Genomic DNA, 22,993 nt, shown 5'->3' with positions numbered 1-22,993 from the left:
TGTAGAGTAGTTTAAGGACTTTGACTTCCATCCCCAATCTTAGAAGTTCCATCGCCCAACGTGGGGCTCAAACCCACGATCGCAAAGACTTCACTGACTACTGACTGAGCTAGCTGGGATGCTTAACATAGCTCATGCATCATGTGATCAAGCACATTGAAGTAACGATATTCTTGTGGAGTAGTTTAAGGATTTTGACTTCTATCCCATCCCCACTCTTAAAAGATTCCTCGCCCAACATGGGGCTCGAACCCACGACCCTGAGATTAAGAGTCTCATGCTCTACCGACTGAGCTAGCCAGGCCTCAAAACTTGGAAAAATCATACTTGCTAAAAACGGAAAATGCTGCCCACAACAATTGTTTATCATAAAAATAGCATGCTTTAATCAGGAGACTATCCAGGACATTATCCATAATTCCAAAGAGAAAAGGATCGCAGAGACTTCACTGACTACTGACTGAGCCAGCTGGGCTACTTAACGTAGCTCCTGCTTCATGTGATCAAGCACATTTATGCCATGCTGAGAAAGAGGCCCAGTCTGTTGCAGTTTTTACTCTTGGTTCAGCTATGTCATCAGGACAAACTGCTGGGAGCATTGCAAAACTGACGGGTTTGGTTGGCTAGACGTGTTGACCGGTGCGTCAGGCCCTTTAGAATTCATATTCTCAGATGTATGCTTCTTTCAGAGGTCTACTCTTGTAGAGTAGTTTAAGGACTTTGACTTCCATGCCCACTCTTAGAAGTCCCATCGCCCAACGTAGCCGGGCCTCAAAACTTTAAAAAAAATCATATTTGATAAAAACGGAAAAAATGCTGCTCACGAGAAATGTTTATCATAAAAATAGTATGGGCTACCTAACGTAGCTCCTGCTTCATGTGATCAAGTATATTTATCCCATGCTTGGGAAGAGGCCCAGTCATTTGCAGTTGGTGGCCCAGCATCTTACTAAGACCCAGCATGAACCAGTATCTTACTAAGACACTTTATTTTGGTTTTTCAATAGTCTCCTGTCTGTATTCTATGAGCTTTTTACATACAATATTACAGGGATGAAACCTGTAGGTAAAATCTTAGTCAAGAGTGGCATTTGAACAAACACCTCCAACGGGAGAGTGGAAGTCCCTTTCCTCAGGAAGGAGTTAAATCTTGATTTCTGGCATCTTAGACCGCTCGGCCATCCTGACAACCAAAAATATGTAACTAGTTTTTCGTAAAGTCAGTCTGGGCTTTACAAAAAAACAAAAAACAAACTATAAACTGTGTCATCTTTTGTTGGAATTGGATACTGTAAGTACTTTTTTTAACTGGCAGCTTTGGACAACAATCTTTCTATCTATCTATCTAATGGAAGAATGAATGGACACATGCTGATGAATGGTTGTACAGATGGACTGGTGAACAGACAGATAAGTGAAGGATGGATGGATGGAGGATTGGAGGAGGGGGCGTTTGACGTCTTTGATCCTCCCAGCAGAAATAATCAACAAAGCCCTGGAGCAGGCCAGCTAGACCTTAATATGTGTGTGCGTCTGTTTGGTGTCTGTGTGTGTGTGTGTGTGCTGTGGGGTTTTCTGGCAGCATGCCAAGACCAGCTCCACCTCCCCAGGAGAGAGATCAAAGACTGTGCTCCCTCCCTTTCTCCCTCTCTCTCTTTCTCTCTTTCTTTATCTACCTCTCTCACTCATATTTCTCACACTCCTTCCTCCTCCTTCCTTGCTCTCTCGCTCTCTTGAAAACACTTGTTATTGCTTTTCTTGATTTCTTTGACATTCTCTCTCTCTTTTTTAACCTGAGGGCAAAGAACAGGATGAGAACAGTTTCCTATGCAAAACAGAAATGAAAAAACAAGACGGAGAGATAAAATGAGAAAAGCAACGAAAAGAAGTGGTAAGAGAGAGAAAATACAAATTCCTGGTTGCACTGACATTTTAGAAACACACACACACACACACACACACACACACACACACACACACACACACACACACACACACACACACACACACACACACACACACACACAAAAAACTCTACTGACCTGTGCTTCAAAGCCCACTTTGTTGCCAGGCTGTCACAGGAGCAATTGTTCTGGCAAAGGTGTGTGTGTGTGTGTGTGTCTGTGTGTGTGTCTGTGTGTGTCTGTGTGTGTAAGAGTAGAAGTGTTTCAGACTGTTCTTGTTTACCTTTAAAACTGGACAAATCTCATGACAACACTTACATTTCAGACACACAGTTCAGATTGATTTAGCCCATTAGAAAATGCTCTGAACAGCTGCTGTTTCAAATTAAAAGCTCCTATGTGATTGAACACACAGCTCTTGGAAAAATCCATTCCATTATCTTTGACATTTCAAAATAAAGCACTGTTTTAAAGTGATAAAACAAATTTAAAGCTCTATCGTTGGCTCACTGTCTTGTCAAGTTATTGTCTTAATCGAGACAAATGTCATTGCCTCTTGATTTGACAATATGTTCAGAGTAGAGGCTTCTATACAAAACATAAACACATATGTAGAAGTCACATGTTAGTTTTTCAAAGGTCATCCTGTACTGCTGAGGTGTCCCTGAGCAGAACACCGATCATGTTTTCACCGAAATACCAACCACAAACATACAGACCTTGTGTTTCTCGTGGTGCACTAAGCCTACTGTTTTGGTTTAATCCCTAGTCATAAGTATTCACACAATACCCAGGTCTACATCTGTGGTTCCATACACATAATTGGTAAACCACAAATTATCCTATTTATTTATTATAAAGCTATTTATTAAACTGAGTTATGAACTTCCTGTTCATCAAAGGTGGTCTCTCCAGTGGCCTTCACAGTTTACACTAGCGAGTCAAAATGACACAGTAGACTAGATGGTTTAGAGGACTATTTTTTTTTTAATGGTGTCCTTACTTTATTTGGAGCATGCCAGAAATTAAGTAATGTATTTCAGTAGGGGATTTGCAAGAGACATTCAAAAAGTATTGTCAAAATTGGTGCACCAGAGGCAGAAATATCCTGACCTATAGTACCTACTTTGGGTCAAGCTCCAAAAACACTGGCTTCTACTTTTCCCATCATGCAACTCAATAGTGTCTCTCCATTAGATCTTCACACGTCCTTTGAACTTGACGCCACCAATTTGTCACACAAATGCATTTATATTTCTTATAAATGTTACTATCGAAGCCCAGGCTGAATTAGCCCCGATGACATCATTAGGGTTACTTTGGGCGACTTTAGAAGGCTCTCTTTCAAAACTACAGAAGATATTGTACAACTCTTTTCCCACACTGTGTAGTCATCCACATGACAAGCTGATCTTGACGTTGAAAATATGTGGACTGCCCCTTTAATGTAATAACCTGCTCTGTAAATCTATGTTGAACTACTATCGATAAGATTGAGGGGAGTAGAATTTAAGTTCAGTGGTCTAAAAGTCCACACCAATATCTACTATTAAGATACAGTATGTATAAAAATGGCTGTAATTCCTAAACTAACGCAATATTTTTGTTTAATACCTTGAATTAAAGCTTAAAGTCTACACTTCAATAACATCTTGATGGCTTTGTTTCAAATCCATTCTGGTGGTGTACACAGGCAAAGTTACAAAGTGTCCAAATACTTATGTACCAAATGGTATGTGAATTCAATGAGATCTTACATGGTGGCCTAAGTGCTAAGGTGCTGGCCATGAACTGCAACATCTCCCAGCAAGGCCGGGATCCTCCTAGTGGCACTGGCAAGTATTGGCACCGGCAAGTAGGGGCAACGCAGTGGCAGTAAAGAGACAGAGAGATGAGGGGTGACATGCAACAAAAGGCCACTGCAAGATTTGAAGCAGAGATGTTAAAGTTACACAACATGCATCTTAACCAGTAGGCTACCAGAGAACACTGTCTTGTTTTACTTAATATTTTAATACTTACACCACTTAACTTTGTCAGTGTCAGTTCTCACTGCTGCTGTCATGAGAAAGTGAAAAACAAAGATGAAAAAGTAAAAAACAAACAACTTTGTAAATAAAAATGTGAAAACATGTATTTTATTTTATTTTATATTTTTCAAGTAGCCAACATGTTACTAAAGTTATGTTTATTCAATTAAGTACATACCACATTTTCACTCTTGCAATAATAACATTGAGGATTAGTAAAGAGTGTATTTTTTTCCATTCCATGTATTGTTCCATGTATTTATGTTTTTATTTCAAAACGGGCAAAATCATAACTTCCTTGGCGGAAGTAATTGAATAAAATGAATGAAAAACAAAAACGTAGAACGTGGTTGCGTGGTGCCACAGGCTGCCACTGCGGTGCCACTACCTGCCAGTGGAGGATCCCGGCCACTCTCACATCTCCGGTCCATACTGGGCTGGGGACCTTTGTTGCATGTCATATCACAAAATAATAAAGAATGGCGAGTACAATATGATATTCAAAAAACTAAACCGTAAAGGCATGTCTTTACCCTTTCATACCAAAACTTTAAAAAAAAAAAGCTGTTTATTCCATGTTACTCTTGTTTAGTAAGAGGTGTAAGTCATTGTTTTTAAGCATCAGCCAATGCAAGATAAAAGTGTCAGATGAATGCGATGGTATAAATACTGAAATATTGGATTAAAAATGTACTTCCACTTCTCTCACTTACATGACAACTGCTGCTACAGAATGCTTAATGAAAAACATTATAGAAATAGATTGAAAGGAACAAAATAGCATCTTTCAACAACAGTCATAGGCATCATCACAACTTTTGAATGCTCTCTTGGATATTGTTTGCTCTACGTTGTTACTGATCTGGGAATTGAAGCTCGTCTGCACTCAGTGCATGTCATTGTGCATAACAGCATCGGCTAGATGTCTAAAAATGTGAATGTAATTGTGGAAATAATGTCATTTTCCTATTGAGACTCACAGAAGCCTGCACTACTCAAGCTGTGCCCAGTGCTGTGTATCATTAAACCAACTCACAGAGGCTCCTTCGCAAACAAGAACTAAACTTTCTCTCTGCATGCACCTCTTTTTCCTCTGGCCATCTTTTCACGCCAGTAGCAATTTGGTCATATTTTCCCTTTTTCTTTCTGCCATTTTTAGCAATATGCAAATAGGCAACTTAATCCCACTCCCACAGTCCCAATGAGTCCCTCTCTGACCTCTTTCCTTCTTTGCCTTTCTTCTCTCTTTCTGTCTTTCCGGCTTTTCCTCATTACTCTTCTCCCCTCTTGTCCCATATTGCCTCTTTAGCTCTGTCATTCTGCTCTCGCTTTCTCTGCATCCCCTTTTCTCTCATCATCCTCCTCTCTCCCTCTTTCTCTCCCCACCATCTTTTTTCCACCTTCTCTTTTTCCTTCCCTCTCTGTCGTGTTTTTGTCCCTCACACACACACACACAGTCTCTCTAGCAGTAGTCATTCTACTTATAGCCTTGCCATAAATCAACCTGTCATTCTCCGTCATGCTCGCTGGATCTCACTGGGGCTCATGGCAGACACACACACACACACACACACACACACACACACACACACACACACACACACACACACACACACACACACACAAACGGCAAGTGATAGCAACATGAGCTCACACATATACAAGCTCAAACACAAGCACAGACACACAAATACAGACAAGTATAAAGACTCACAGAGATCACACACGCCCAAACAGATGCAAAAACACACAAACACACACGTACAGTACAAGTGTATAGGATGTACTGATAAAAATGAAAAACAACATGTTCACAAACACCCACGCAAACATAATTTTTCAATTCTTTAATAAAAATAGACACACACAAACCTGTGCAAAGCCACTCAAGATTGATTGAGAGGGCGGAAGGCTGATTAAGGGAAACAGAGATGTAGGCAAAGATAACAGAAAGATGTCCACCTGTCCCTATACCACACACAGAAACACACACACACACACACAGACACACACGCACACACACACACACACACACACACACACACACACACACAGAGCAGCTGAAATAATGTCCCCTGCCCTAAGGCCCCAGCTTTACCCAACGATTTCCTTAAATTCACCTCCTCCTCCTCCTCCTGCTCTGTCTGTACTTTTCCTCTCTCAACTCCACGTTTATATACAAATAATTTGCATTACTGTAAAATGAGACTTACATCATTTTATTTGATGGTTATATAATGTTATTAATGGTAATTATATATCTTATAGCTTGATATATTCCTCATTGAGGTTGACGGCGTGATATGCTGTAATTGTGGAAGAGAATGAAGTCGAAATATTACTGCTGGAGTTCTGCAGTCCAACTCTTGAAGCGGTCATTAAAATGGGTCCGTTTATATTGAAGAAGCAGACCTTGTGCTTTTACTTTATCCGTGTCCTGAAGGTATTTGGAATGCAGTAACTCTGTAATTAACATTTAACATTGAGAGTGACCAGCATTACATTAGCAAATACATGTGATGGATCACATAAAGCCAATGAGAAACCTGTGAAATGTTCACTGTCAGTGTATTGCATTTGTTCCCCACAATATCCACATTTATTGTTAAGGCAACTCAGACCACTTGGTTAAGATCATAGAAAGACTGAGGTCTTGGTTTAGTTCTAAAACAGTCAACACTGACTTGAAAGACATGATGGAACACTGTGACCTTTTTAAAATATTTAACCAAAGTCGCAATCTTTTACTAACCATAACCGAGTGTTTCAGTAGCTTACACCCGACAACAAGTGGGTCACAGGATGTCAACCTGAGTCTCTGGAGTCAAAGTCCTGTTTTCTGTATGCCAAATCATCCCCCCTAATCTCATCTCTATGACCTTTGAGTATAATAAAGATGTCACAATTCCTGTCTCGGAAAAAAACCCTTTCAATGACTGTAATTCAGGCAGCAATTCCATACACTTCCACCAATTCCAATTACTCCAAAATAAGCAGCATAAATGTATTGTGTAGAGGATAGGGTTGCTTTTCCCACTCTTTTCTTTGCCTTCCTTTCCATCTCTTCTTTTTCAGGCTCTCCTATTCTCTCACTCCTCTTGTCTTGTCCTTTTCACCCAGATCAACATCTCTTCTTGTCTTCCACCTTCTTTCTCCTCTTAAACCTCTTCCTCCTCCTCTTCTCCTAGCTCTCCATGGGCAATGCAAGAGCCCCATAAAGACCTTTGGGAGTCAGAAGATTTCATGGGGGTTTGGGTTTGAGTATGTGCGTGCGTATGTGAGTTGAAAGACAGCGCATGTGGCATGCAAGGTCACGTAATCCTGTGGCCTCCAGATACTGTTATTGACACACACACGGCGCTGTATGACCTGCACTGCCCTTGCACACACAGAATGTGCTTGAACATGCCCACACACAGATGTCCTAGTATAACCCACACTGCCCTCAGTGTTATACAAACAGTGAAACTGATATTTTTTGGATAAAACCTCTCTCGAATGTTGTTCTTTGGCCCTTTTACAGGATCGATCTGGTGATATTCTATATTTTTCAAATTGTCAATACCCATTGACAGGTGTTTCTGCCACTTAGAGAAACAACTGACCAATCAGAGCTTAGTCAGTTGGATTCAGAATGAGGATGCCATCTTCCTACACAGCTACACACACAAACAGACACACACAATAAATACGGAAAAAAGTGTGTTTGAGATCAACACAGCTGTACAGGTTGATCAATGTGAAAAACATCAAATTACGTCCTCCTAACAACCGCTACCACAGCTTCCGTGGCAACTGAAAAAGAAGGTGGTGAGACAGGTACATCAATTCCCACCCCCTCCCAAACAGGAAATTAGCTAATGAGAGCAAACTGTGAGGCTGAATGAATGGAGTGAAGCAAAATGTCAATTGAGTCCCATTATCTGGCTAGCATATATAGTCCAGCTGCTATAAATACTCAAAGATGTGTGAAAATAGTCCAGCATGCACTATTCACTCCTATCTGAGTAATGCTTGCTAAAGCCTATAGTGCCTGACTTTTTTAGGAAATTACTCAGCTTTTTAAAAAAGTCAAACTACATACTATTGAGACATGTTTTAACATTCATGAGCTTGCGGACAGGGTAGGAAAGTCAGAAAGTATTGATAGACATACTATCCCACTGCTGGTTTGGCCTTTTCAGAGGGTTTGTTGATTAGAAGAAAAAAAGAATTACGCCAGCCTAGTCCTTTAAATGTAACACATGCAGTACAAAAGAAAAAATGCACGCGCAGATATAGACTGCCAAGGTTGCATTTCAGTGTGTATCTTATACAAGCCCTCCTCTCTTTCTCTCTGCGCTCCACTGCTCTCCTCTTCCTCCTCCTCTGCATTCTTCTCTCGTCCTCCCTCCATCCCTCACCGCTGTCTTCCACACACACACACACACACACACACACACACACACACACACACACACACACACACACACACACACACACACACACACACACACACACACACACACACACACACACAGTCTCTCCAGAGATGTGTCCGTTGCTCTGACCTCTCTCTCTCCTGGGAGAGCTGGCTGTCTGCCCAGCTCTCTCTTTTTCTCTCTTGGCACCACATTTTGCTCTGTGTCTTTCTTCTTCATCTCCCTGTATCTCTCTATCTATCGATCTAACTATTTTTCTAATCTCCTTTTGTCCCCCCCATCCTCTCTTCTGTTGCATGTCGCCCCTGCTCTTGCATCCTCTTATCTCTTCATCCTCTCTCCACTCAATTCCTCACTTCTTCTCATCTTCCATCTCCTCACTGTCTTCTCCTTTTAACCCTTCTCCTTCCCTCTCTTTTCCGCCTACACCTCATCCTCTGATTTTCTCCTTCCCTCTTTTAATATTTATTTCCAGGCTTCCAGGGTGCTGGTGTGACTGCAGGGCTCTGTATAGGCTCCTTGCCCAGTTCATGCGGCATGGCGCCCACAGAGGGTGGACAAGGCTGAAGGAGAGCTGGAGGGGTCTGTGTGTGTGTGTGTGTGTGTGTGTGTGTGTGTGTGTGTGTGTGTGTGTGTGTGTGTGTGTGTGTGTGTGTGTGTGTTTGTCTGTATCCAGTGATGAGAAAATGGGGGGAGAGAAACAATGAAGAAGAACAGATTTCTGTTGAGTCACACGTTGCTGGTTTGAGTGTTACTCTGGCTACAAGAGCATTAGTGGTTGTGTATGTGTAAGAGAGAGAGAGAAACTGAGAAGGCTCAGGAAAATATGTACCCATATGCGCACAATTTATTACCTCCCCAAAGGATAATTCCAGTTTATTACAACTCAGGTCTTATATTTACTTTATATTAGCTTTGGCCATTTTTTCTTTTGGTTATTATAAGGGCTGCAACTGATGATTATTTCCATTATCAATGAATCTACGGACAATTTTCTCTAATGATCGATTTATCGTTTGCCCTGTCATCAAATAGCAAAAAATGCCCATCACAAGTTGCCAGAGTCCAGGATAACATCTTAAAGCGTCTTGTTTTGTCTGACCAACAGTCCAAAACCCAGGGATACTCAGTTAAATATCATAGAATGATGATAAATTGATTATCAAAATAGTTGCTGATTAATTTTCTTTCGACCGGCTGATCACCAATCATTTCAGTTCTCAGTACTACTAAATCCAATGGGGCAAGAAATAATTGCTCAGATTTTTAGACAGTTTAACGGTTGCCTGTAAAACAGGCAACCGTTAAACACTTTATTAGGGGGTAAAACTGAAATCGTCTGCAATAATCTCTCATTGCACAGGAAAACTAGGCTGGCACAACTACAGAAAGTCTGGCAGGTAAAATTTGAGCCAAGAGTTCTGTCTGCTAACTCGTGCTAGATGTTAAAAAAGGAAAGTTTGAGTAATAATTTTATAGTCTGTCATTGTTTTCTCTTCAAAATAGTTTGTCTAACGTGGATTTTTGACTGTATGATCACCTGACTGGTCGCAGTCCTGCTGGACTTATTTTTAGAGATGCCATTCTGTTCCCAGATCTCAGCAATTGTATTTTGTGATTGTTTCTGATGGCCAAAAATTAAAAAAAATAAGAGCCACATTGTAATAAACCAGAATTACCCTTTAAAATTTACTGAATTATTATACCTGTAATAAGCATAACCAGTAACAGCATCTGTGCATGTGGTGTGTGACTATGCTAAGACCGATGCTGAGAGCAGGCACACACGGAGGGACAGAGAGAGCATCAGCACACCTGTACCCAGCTGCATGCTGAGAACAGCAATTCCCCTGCTGGTCACTAATGGTACAGGCCTGCTGGAGAGGAAGCAAATGGCCTGGACCCAACCATGCATGATGGGAGAGGGGAGGGTGGAGACCGGTAGTGGTCAGGTGGGGGGAAAGAGAGAGGGGGGAAGGAGCGTGAGATAAAGGAGGGGCGGAAGAAAGATGACTGCGCCTTCTGAAATTAACTGTTGAAAGTACCCAAAAGAAAAAGAAAGTCTTCACAGGAGAAAGGAAGGGTGGGGGAGAATTCACACCAGTGTTTAAAATGTCACCTTTAACTGCTATCTCCTGATTTATCTCCTCATTCTCTTTTCCCAACTTTCACTCTCCTTCAGTTTCCCTCTTTCTTTCCGTTTTACTCACAACTGCCCATTTCTATCCCTCCATCTCGCCCTCTAACCTCGCACCCCTGTCCTTCTTTGCTTTCCATCTGTCTCCTCTTCTCCCACATGTCCAGTATGTCAGTGGTGAGTTCCAGTGATGTAGCGCCCTCTGTCTGTGTCCACCGTTACTGCAGCGAAACATTTTAAAACGTCAACACCTCTGAACCAAAGAAAATACAACTTTTGAGAACTATTTGAGTTGCCAATTACATTTCTAAGATGAATAAGTATATTTTAATTTATATAGCCCCAAATCAGAAAGTCCTCAATTCATGTCTTTGAATTAAACACATAATCCCTTGGTCCCCTGGTAGCATAATAATAATAATGACACAATAATATGATTATAATATAATAATGATACGAGCTGTAATGACTGTTTAGAAAGAAGCCACTTCATATAGAGTAAATGCATATTTTTAGCATGATAATGTGACGTCCATCGGGCCCGGCTGTCACTGACACATGTATTACAGTGCTGTGTGTATACAGAACATCCTTGCACCAGTGCCAGCAAGACAGATCCCTGTACATTTACTGAACATAAGGAAGAACACAAATCCGATCTTGATTCATGCAGCATGCACATTTGACAGGCGACGCAGCAGCGTAGCAGTGGCAGACGCTGATGTGAAATACTGTATATGCTACTGCATGTGTTAAAATAATCAGGATGAAATCCAGGAGATAGGGCGCTGCAGAAGTGCTTTTAACTCTTTTGTATCCAAAGATTAGCGGAGAATAAAAGCTTTTTGAGCAGTACAACCGCAGTCTGATGCTAGTTTCAGGGGGATTTGAGAGCATTGTTGATTCACTGTTCAGATTTTCAATCCCTGACTCAGACCCAGATTTTGTTCTGTCCCTCATTAATCCAAACAGAGATTCAGTGGCTTGAATCAAAGGATGCTTGTTTGTGGCTCAGAGTGCTGCTAAATGCTCTCTGTTGCTGAGACAAAATAAATGGTGGTATTTTTAAAGAGAAGCATAGAGAGAGTACTAGACTGTCCTCCTTTGGTAGAAGTACTGTTACTCTCCAGTCCAGTGATGTTATCCAGAGCAGTGACATTATTTTCCTTCATAATACAAACTCAGATTTGTCCCACAACAGCAACCCGCTATCCAGAATAAAATATCAATATTGGACCATTCTGCAAACCCAGGATTTTGTCCAAGGCAATCATTTTTTATTTTCTTATTCCAGCACTACACGCTTGTGGCACTGTTGGCAAGCAGACAAAGCACTGCTCGGCAGAAGTTTTTGTAGCTTTGTAACAAAATATGAACATTTTGGAATTAAAGTCAATTACTTCAGCAGAAGAAATACCAACTCAGTATATTACAGTGTTTAGGGACGTCAAATAGCCTGAAATATGGACCAAATATTGTTTACTGCTCGAAACCTAGTAACTTCATTACCATGGTAATGAAATGCCGAGTTTTTCCCATGACTTTTTAGGCTGGTGATGTTTGACTGTAAATATATACATTTACTTCGCTTTGATAATGGTAGTTTTCATGATTTTATCACAGTTCATTTTCCATTCAATCACCTGGGCAACAGGGCAGCAACTAAGATTTTCAAAGTGCATTTGGGATGGGGTCTGGGTTAGTCAATAGTGTAACAGGAAAGTCATCTTTTCCAAAAGGAGTTGAGTAAAATATTTCATCAAAAATCTCAAAGAAATACAAGTACTAAGTTACACTTAGATTAGTATGTGTAATTGCATATATCCTATCCCCAACATAAGAAAGACAGTTTCTTCATTTTAGGATTGTGCAGTGGTTTCGGTCCACAATTTCTTTAATTAACTGCAGCCTGTGCACACTGTGAACATTCAGTGGATGGTATAAAGTAGCTATGCATCATAAAACCTAAAGAAACTGGACAGACAGAGGTGAAATATTCTCCTTGTTATCTAAAAAGCACATCTGGCAAAGAGTCAGTGTTCTGTTTTAACGCAATGCAGTGCTCTGGTCCTGTCAGTCCAGTCTACCCCCGTTATAGTCGGTGCACTTCCTAATAAATCATTTTAGCCAATCAGTGATGGATGTGTTTTGAAGAACAAAAAGTGCGTGTGTATGTCTGTGTGTGTTTGTGTGTAAATCAATTTTGTCATCTACCTCTGTAATTTTTTTTCCAGACAACTGACTAATGCTATGTCGATCCTTCTTCTGCACACACACTGCATTCGAGATGTGGGATAAATAGAAAGGAGGATGGTCAGAGGCCAGAAAATGACAAAAGAAAAGAGAACGAAAGGAGAGAATGGAAAAAAGACAAATTGAGAAAGAGGGATAAACGAGAAGAGAAAGAGTGTCCAAGAGGAAAAAGGAGGCAAAGACGGGACTGGTGGTAAAATGATTGAAAAAACAGTTAAGAACAAGAGCTAGAGAGGATAGAAGAGTGGCTAGTTTGCAATCAGAAAAAAGATAGTGGGAATATATTTAATTTGATCCTCTCTCTCCCCCCTCCCCTTTCATGTGTGTGTTTGTGTGTGTGTGTGCTTGCTGACAGATTTGGTATTGCTTCAGTTTGCAGATTGGCTAAAGAAAAACACACTCAGTAATTATCTAGAAAGAGCACCTTGGCACTGGGATTCTCATTATATTATAACCGCCTCCTCCAACACACACACACACACACACACACACACACACACACACACACACACACACAAACACACACAGCACACACACACACACACACACACACACACACACACACACACACACACACACACACACACACAGACACATGGCAGAGGAAAAGATAGAAAAGAAAAGAGAAATCAGATGAAAAAAGGAAGATGACTGAGGGAAGAAGAGACACAAAAGATGGAAAAAAAAAATCACGAATTCAAGAATTCAAAAGCACCTAAACTACAGAGACACAGAGAGTCAAGAGACTTTCCAGTTGCTAATGTGTTTGCTGAAAACCCATTGTTGTAAGGGTTTCATGATCATAGGGAGAGAATATATTATATGTGTTTTATGACTCACAAACAAGTCAAACTCAGGGATTGTGAAAGAATAGTTGAAATTTCTCTGTTGCCGTCTCTCTGACTTTTTTATTCCATGCAGTTTATTTCAGATGACTTAATTTACAATATTTTCCACACAGCGTTGTAAAGCAGAAAGGCACCAGTAGGGATCGTACACCACAAGGCCACAAATACGAAGTTATATAAAATTCACGATACAGTTTACTTATTTTGATCCTCCTGTCCATTTATTTTCTTTGATATTTTGTAGTGTCAGACAATGACCAGTAAGAGGCAGCGTTTCCTCTCATCTGACTGACTTTTCTGTCACTCTTATTTTATTACCTTCCCTCTTTCTTTCTCTGCGTCTGGAGTTCTACTTTCTTCTCCCTTCTCTCTACACACACACAGACATGCACACACACACGCATCACGCACACACACACCCACACACACACCCACACACACACACACACACACACACACACACACACACACACACACACACACACACACACACACACACACACACACAAGTCGCTATCACCTGTTTTTGCCTCTGCAATGAACGTGCTCACCCTGTGTGAGTCAGTGGGTATACAAGTTTCAGTGTGTGAGTGTGTGTAGAGGTCCACCCTGCTGACTTGAACAGCTTCACTGATTGCTGTGTTTTGACTGGCTGACAGTGACAGGGGAAAAAGATTTACAATGGGTCAACATAGCAAGAGGGTGCAGGACACATCGTCAATGCACAGCCATGTCAGGCCAACTAAGGTCATGTGGCAGGAAGTAGTTTACTCTAAAACATGTCAAACTTACACTTTGATGATATATTTAAAGTTCAAAATAAACCACAGTTACTGCTACACAACATGTGAGCTATCCAACTACTGATACATAAGTCAGTTTCATACAGCCCGGCTAGCTCAGTCGGTAGAGCATGAGACTCTTAATCTCAGGGTCGTGGGTTCGAGCCCCACGTTGGGCGTTACAATTTTCAGGGGTGTGATTCAGACAGGTGGGGAAATACCAAGCAAAAAAAGTGTCCTTAGCATCATACACAATTATAAGGGCTCTCACACACCAATCAGCTGTCACTGACATGGCTGACCACTGCCCGTAGCTATGGCAATGAGTCCATTAGTTTTTCTTGATGACAGACCTGAATCAAGAGTAAAGAGTGAACAGACTGGACCACTTCAAACCTGGTATGGATGTGGGTCAAGCCTCATGTTGGGCATTGGAGCTTTTGAACCAAAAGGGTGACGGAGTGCAACTATAATACAGCCCGGCTGTATTAGATTGTATTACAGATTGGGCCTCTTCCAAAGCATGACCTAGATGTGTGACAAATTAACCAAAGATCTCCTGTTGAGTCATAGATGGTTTCTTTAGTCTGCAATTTTCCTTGCTGTCCTTGTCTTGTAGTATCTGCAACCCTTAATTCAACCCTTTTTTGATAACCACGACTGGATGACTGAGAATCTTCACAGAAAATCCACAAGTAATTCAAAGGTCCTTCATTAACCACTTTAGTTGAGTTACAATTGCCTGGCACTCTAAAGACATGGCCCGGCTAGCTCAGTCGGTAGAGCATGAGACTCTTAATCTCAGGGTCGTGGGTTCGAGCCCCACGTTGGGCGTTAGTGCTTTTAGGGGGATGGAAATAGATTTGCTGGGGTCCCTGACCTACATTTCAGAAGGGTCTGCAGGTAAAGTTGACTTCTGATAAGAGTTACTTCTGAGAACATAGATTCTGAATGGTCCCATCACAAAAATCAACTCTCAACAAGTGCTAACCATTACCTGCAGTTGTTGCAGCTAGTCCAGCAGTTTGTCTTGATGACATAATTGAACCTAGAGTAAATAGTCTGTAAATGTCCTTGCTGTCCTTGTCTTGTAGTATCTGCTACCCTTGATTCAACCCTTGTTTGATAATCAGGAACTGGGTGACTGAGAATCTTCACAGAAAATCCACAAGTAATTCAAAGGTCCTTCATTCACCACTTTATTTCAGTGACAATTGCCTGGAACTCTAAAGACATGGCCCGGCTAGCTCAGTCGGTAGAGCATGAGACTCTTAATCTCAGGGTCGTGGGTTCGAGCCCCACGTTGGGCGTGCTTTTAGGAGGATGGAAATCAGTTCGGTGGAGTCCTTGACCTACATTTCAGAAGGGTCTGCAGCTAAGTTAACTTATGATAAGAGCTACTCCTGAGAACATGGATTCTGAAGGGCCCTAACACAAAAAAAATCAACTCTCAACAAGTGCTGACCATTACCTGCAGTTTTTGCAGCTAGTCCAGAAGTTTGTCTTGATGACATAATTGAACCTAGAGTAAATAGGTCAACAGATTGGGCCACTCCCAAAGCATGACCTAGATGTGTGACAAATAACCAAAGATCTCCTGTTGAGTCATAGTTGGTTTCTGTAGTCTGTAAATGTCCTTGCTGTCCTTGTCTTGTAGTATCTGCTACCCTTGATTCAACTTTTCTTTGATAATCAGGAACTGGGTGACTGAGAATCTTCACAGAAAATCCACAAGTAATTCAAAAGTCCTTCATTCACCACTTTTGTTGACTTACAATTGCCTGGCACTCCAAAGACATGGCCCGGCTAGCTCAGTCGGTAGAGCATGAGACTCTTAATCTCAGGGTCGTGGGTTCGAGCCCCACGTTGGGCGCTTGCTCTTTTGTTTTTTGTTTTTTTTAACTAAGATTCAAGCGTACCTGCAGCTGACCTTAACCTTGACCTCTGACAGGAAAATACATCTGAGGACATGAACTCTAAAGACAACTAGTGGAGTGTCTCGAACTGATTTGACCTCTGATAAAAATGATCCATTTAAGGACGCCACAGATTGGGCCTTTTCCCAAACATGCCATGGTGGCAAATCAGTCAGTGGAGTGTGAAACTCCAGATCATAGGGTTGTGATAAAAGCCCCACACTAGGCACTGGTGTATTTGGAAGGGCGATTCACGGAAGGGTAAACATCAATTTAAGAAAGTTAAAATTCAAGTTGCTGAGGTTTCTTTGAGCAACTATACAGAAGTGTCTGTCTTTGCTGCTGATGAGAAGATCCCACCGAGGAGATCAAAAAAGTGTGACATTTCATACACAGTTCTAAGGGCGTCACACAAAATTAGCTGGATGCTCACATGATGCAGATGACATGTCACACAGCCTGGTTAGCTCAGCTGGTAGAGTATGAGTCCCCTAATGTCAGATTTAGGATCGCAGTTCAGCTTTGGCAGGTGGAGAGGGGTCACGATTTGAAAGAATAGAGGGAAAAATATCAAAATATGGATGTATGACTATAGCATTTTGCTCTCTTCCAGTCTTTGTTGCTGTTTTCAAAGAGAAACAGCAGCATTGACTATGACAAAAAATATTCCTGGAGCAACATTTGATTTTTCCACGATGAAAAAAAGCGATGACGAAACAAAAATTTTCCTTGACACTTTATCAACAAAAACTATGATAAATCAATCACAATTTACTTAAACAAAAAAAAACCAAAAAAAACCTGATAACTTAAAAAATTTGACAACTCAATCAGTAGTATTTGACAATTATGATTGAATTAAGAAATTCAGTTTTAAATTCAGGGAAACGTTTCTCCTGCTCCGACACAACACAAACATAGCGTGGGGGTCAGGCATTACTAGTCTAGCTCGGCTTAAATATTCATCACTATTACACTGAGGATGCAGATGTGAGGAATATGCAGTCTAGTTCCAGTCAGTCTGTGTCATGCTGTCCTTGTAACATATAAATTATCAAGAAAGTCTGGCTGAGTGTATGCGTGTGCAGTTAATACCATGACCTTGTTTTTGTGAGTGTATTCATTCAAAATGGATGAGCCCGGCTAGCTCAATCGGTAGAGCATGAGACTCTTACTCTCAGAGTCATGGATTCGAGCCCTTCGTTGGGCACTGAAGTTGTTTAAGAGGGGGGGGTGGGCATAGGAGTAGCAGTCACAACAATAAAAAAAATATTCAGTCTCCAAGACTGAAATCAGGTTAACAGGCCACTGATGAAGAATTCTTTCATCTGAAATCAACAAAGTTTTATAGTTCAGTCAGTCTTATATCTGTTCAAGAAAGAACAGGAACATGGAATGGAAAAAAATGATCTGGTATACAGTGATTGAGAACATATTTAATAATATTGAATTACATTCCCTTTTAATGCAGATATTGGATTAATTGAAAACAGCAACAAAAACTCAAGATAAACACTTATTTATTAACTGAATCAGTCAGATTTGATTAATATATACAAGTTACATTTGTGCAATTAATGCAAAGTGCAGTGTAGAGATCTATAAAGTAAATATGAGGTAAAGAGAGACAGAGAGACAGGAAGAGTGATGGAAACAGAAAGTAGGAGAGAGAGAAACAAAGTTAAAAGCTAAGGAGAATAGGCTTATTGTAGTGAGCATGTGCTAAATAAGATTTTTGTCTCCATCTCTTTGGGTCTGCAGTCTCATCTACAGCCTTTACTAAGGATGTATGTGTGACAACTTTTCAACACAGTGCAGGTGTGCTGTCGATGGTTTTATCAGTGCCGGATCAGGGCTACTGACAGGAGGAGAACAAAGGGAGGAGAGGAAAGGGGAGAAAAAAAGGGTACGCGAGAGGAGAAAAGAAGCAAGAGAGATGAAAGAAACAATGGAGAAGGAAGAAGGGGAAGGAGAGGAGATGCCACCAGTAACAATTTTGAGGTTTAATTCCCATTCCATTCATATCCCCTTAAAATACAGAGCAGAAGAAAAAGACTGAATACATGCTCTGCATATTATGTTATGTCATAGTTTCCCCCCAGTACTGAACATCTACCTTCATTTAATGCTTCTACCTTTGTGGTGGTTTGGAAAAACACTGTAATGCAAACCTTTCATAGTTTCAACCATGGGGCTGAAATCCATGAAAGGTCGCTTGATCCACTGATATCCACTGATATCTGATCATTTTACATTCAAAGAATATTTAAAACATTTGGAGGCAAATAACTAAAGCAAATTTACATTCAAAAGAAAGCAGCCAACTGTTAAAAAATGTTAAATACCGTCTCTTTTATTGTTCCCTATATAGGAACAAACCACTGTCACTATACAGCCAAAGGAAATAAACAATCATCATCTGTAAACACAGGACAAGACCTTTATATGTCCGAAAGGCTCATATTTCCCATAAAATGTGCGCTCAGCTGCCAGTTTATTAGGTACACCTACCTACCCTCTGATATAAAGGGGTTGGACAAAATATTAGAGACACCTTTCCTTATTACACAATGCAACTCAATACACCACAAACTGCAGCCTTCAAAATGATGAAAAGTTAAATCAACAAAAACAGAACAGTATAACCTTCATGGAGGAAGGGTTTAACACAGGGCTGTTGGATTAAACTAGTAGTTTTAGCTACCTGTACCTCAGTTAAACTTTGTGTGGTGTTAGAGAGAAAACCAGTCCTTAAAGAACTCCCTTTGTCACTTTTATGGGCAAAAGCACAGTCAGATAATAATACGGAAAATATACTAAATGAAAAAAGAAATAATTTGAAATATAGCATCAGTTCTACAGCATATAGTCAATCTGAGGACCCAACTTTGCCCTACAGTAGAATGTAAACAGTCATAGTTTAGTTCATGTTTACACATTTGTAAAATGCTCTTAAAATTCTATTAAAACTGGAAAACTATATTGTTATTATTGCTTTGGAATACTGGATTTCATGTAAATGAAGTCAGTGGTCAGAAAAGGGATTCCTGTCTTTCCTTTAGCCGTTAACACAACAATGTTCAGTAATGGCAGCTCCTCTGGTCTGCTGTGTGTCTTGTGGCCCTTTTGTTCTGTGACGTTCCCCTTGTACCAGCCTGTCGGATTTATAAAACGGTTTCAGGCTCTATAAAATGTCAGATAAACAACTTTTACTATTAGTGTAGGACACTGCTGGCGTAGAGTTGCACACAGACCGCTACCACTGACCATGGACGCACACAGACACACACACAGGCTGACATGCTGACACACATGCACAAACACACAGTCAAGCAGGGACAGTCACATACTTACTGGTCAGACCCATTTTGAGGACTGCCGGAGTCAGGACCTCTGCCAAACTCTAACCCCATGTCACCCCACCCTGCTGCCCCAATGACATCACTGCGAAGCACAAACACCATAACGAATACCACAGGGTCACATTTTGAGTGCACACTTATATGCAGAAATGCATAAACACACACAGCACTTGACCGTAATGACTACTGCATGGCCACACTGCATTGTCAACACATGCACACACACACACGCACACATGCACACGCACACGCACACACGCACACACACACACACACACACACACACACACACAGAGCAGCTTAAGTGCAGACTGGTGCCTCGTCAACCTGTATTACAGTATGTTTTCAAGTGGCTGGAACATCTTAGTGAATATTAGGAGGTACAGTATTTATCCATCTATTTCCTGTTAATATTTGATGTCAAGTTGAAAAAAAAAGAAAAAAAGAAATATCCTTAGCATCAGAAACTTGTCAACACCACATTATGCAGTACTACATTTACTCAGCAGTCAACGGGTAGGTTTACAATAGATAAATACAAGACATCAAACACAACAACCAACATTCAATGTACTGAAACTCATACTGGTCTCCACCTCTATCTTTTTTCTGCAACATGAAAATAATTGGAAGAAATAGCAAATTAGGCCCTGTTGCAACTAATTTTTACGAAGGATTCATTTGCTGATCATTTTCTTGATAAAAATCAAAATTGGCACAAATACCCATCGAAAGCTCACAAAACCCATGGTGGCATCTTCTGATGCCTGTTTTTGTCTGACCTGCTTAAAAATGGATTTAAAAATGAATTGATTCGCAAAATAGTTGCATAATAATTTTTCCCTATCAATTGATCAACTAATCGTTTTCTCTCCATGTACAACAACAACTGTCTCTAAATCTATAAAGTGCAATCCAGAAAAACGCCAGAGCTGTTAAATCAAACCTGCTCCTACACCTTAACTTAACAGTTTACACGGATCTCTCTTTGCAGAGTCAGCACCATCATACAGACCAGACTGACTAAATGGATCCAAACAAAGGCTCTCTCTCACTCACTCACACGCACACGCTCAGACACGCACGCGCGCGTGCACAGACAGACACACACACACACACACACACAAACACACACAAACACACACACACACGCACCAGTGGAGGGGGCTGCTGTTATACACTGTCCTGGGGAGGAATTCCCAGGATTCAACTCAACCAATCACAGAGGAGTGTTTAAAATACTGGCTCTTCAACTGGAGAGCTAGAGAGGCCGTCCACTTCAGAGGATCCAAGTTAGTCATTAGTGCTCCCAGTGGGCTAAAATACACACTTTACACACACATGTAACACATCCAGCGTGAACACATGCGTTTACACACAGAAACACACGTTCACTTAATGTCCCATCTCAACCTGTTTTCATGCCGATGAAGAATTTGTCAAAATCCTTTAATTTGTGCGGCCGCTTCTAGGGTGATGTTAAATTAGGAAATATTCCTTATTTCCAAATCCAGGGTCTGAACATATGGGGCACACATACACGGACTTTACAATACACTCATGAATGACCTTGAGGATCCATTCATGCTTGCAGACATCCCATCTTCTCAAATGTCTAGTGGGGACACACACACACACATGCACACTTACTCCCCTTCCCTAATTACCGAGTCCCGATGGATGAGACACTCAAGCAGCGCTTCAGTGTTTGGCTAAAGAAAAGGCCTTTCTCACCAGCTCGAGGGCAGACAGGCAGACACAAAGGAAAAAATGAACAATGCAAAAAAATGTTGCTTTGATGGTCCTGGATACATAAAGCTACTTCTTCGTTAGAAGCAAATAATTATTTTATGGGTATTTCTTCATCTATGTCCAACTTTTCAAACACTAAGCGAGGCAGCCATGAGCTAAAGGCATTCTTGAGTTTCCCTAATGGGTTTTGAAAGCAGGTTACAAGCCCCAAACCATTTAATCTTTCAGCTGAAGTTAAACTGCGAAAATGTCTTGAGTCGCACGGCGTTCATGCAACATGGATGAAATGAGAGCTGCATACAGCACCAACAAAAACTGAATGTCAAATCTAAAACAACGCAGCGGTTGACGGGAACTTATGAGAAAAGACTGAAAAGTGAACAAGAGGCAGAAAAGAAAGAGGAAAGCTATAATGGCTCAGAGGGAAGAATCACGTTGTGAATGAAACAGCGAGAAGGAGGGAAGAGAAAGAACAGAAGTTGACTTGGTAGACAGGGAGGGAGGAGGAAGAGAGATTATCTCTCTCTAATGGCTAACTTGTTGACAGCAACACTTTTCACCACCTCTATCTACATATCTAACATTGCTATCTACTCTCTCTATTTCATATACACACACACACACACACACACACACACACACACACACACACACACACACACACACACACACTAACACTAACACACTTCCTCTCCTCTTGCAGGGTTTATCAGCGCGGCTGTCAGTCCGGGCCACAGCTCATGTGGATTTTAGACTTGAAAACCTTGAAAAGTGCAAAGCGAACCGGAGACGTCACCGCCAGAGACAAACCTCGGCAGCCATCACATCACATCACATCACATCACATCACATCGCATGTTGAAAATGAATCTGATCTGCTGTCACATGTGCTGACGGACGGAGAGACTCACTTATCTCTGCTATGTCAGGCCTGATGATTCAAAAAAAAACATGAAGCCGTGTTTGTCTTCAGGTGAAATAAATGTGTCTCGATAATGAATATCAACTGATAAAATGTTCCTTTTTTGTGGAGCCATGCGTTTTCTTGCATTTTCCATTTACTTTTTAAAAACATACATATATGTGTTACTTTTCCTGCGGAAATTAGGCGTAACTGTGATTTTTCTCTGTGATTTCATGTGTTTTTTGACTCTCTTGAAACAGACATGTCAAGATCTTATGATGACACCGAGGGGATTTTCAAGTTCTCCCTGAATTTGGGCCAAATGGTCCCAGATCTAGAAATAGTTCCGTGCACTCAAACTTAGACTAAAAGTTTTGCTCAGCCACACGGGGAAACTTAATGGGATCTTAAGAGTGTTTGTGTGTGAGAGAGTCTTAGACCTGGGGTCAAAAGTCTCCATAAAATCCAAGTATCTAACTAGTAACTCATCTGTGAATGTCCCTTTGCAGAAGACACACAAAAGCAAACTCCGATATGCAATCACCAACCCATAATCAAATAAATACATTATATACATGCATACTGTTTCAAGTATAACGTCATAGGTATTTTGTCTTGTACATTACTAATATTAATACATTTTCATGATGGCATGTTGAAAATATTCCACCGCATCTGGCCGAT

General features: G+C 40.9%; 1 protein-coding gene and 5 non-coding genes across 6 annotated transcripts in view; 4 read left to right on the top strand and 2 right to left on the bottom strand.

The window, feature by feature from the left end:
- wnt5b (wingless-type MMTV integration site family, member 5b) overlaps positions 1–22,993 on the bottom strand; it is a 79,069-nt gene that overhangs the window by 54,757 nt on the left and 1,319 nt on the right. The gene's annotated exons all lie outside the window — the stretch shown is intronic.
- Positions 232–304, bottom strand: trnak-cuu. The gene has a single exon. It is a non-coding gene; the product is annotated as a tRNA-Lys (tRNA).
- trnak-cuu lies at positions 14,482–14,554 on the top strand. Its single transcript has one exon. It is a non-coding gene; the product is annotated as a tRNA-Lys (tRNA).
- Positions 15,137–15,209, top strand: trnak-cuu. Its single transcript has one exon. It is a non-coding gene; the product is annotated as a tRNA-Lys (tRNA).
- trnak-cuu lies at positions 15,613–15,685 on the top strand. Its single transcript has one exon. It is a non-coding gene; the product is annotated as a tRNA-Lys (tRNA).
- trnak-cuu lies at positions 16,176–16,248 on the top strand. Its single transcript has one exon. It is a non-coding gene; the product is annotated as a tRNA-Lys (tRNA).

Source organism: Xiphias gladius, chromosome 2 (genome assembly GCF_016859285.1).
Source record: "Xiphias gladius isolate SHS-SW01 ecotype Sanya breed wild chromosome 2, ASM1685928v1, whole genome shotgun sequence".
Classification (NCBI taxonomy): domain Eukaryota; kingdom Metazoa; phylum Chordata; class Actinopteri; order Istiophoriformes; family Xiphiidae; genus Xiphias; species Xiphias gladius.
This window is presented reverse-complemented; position numbering and strand designations above follow the sequence as displayed.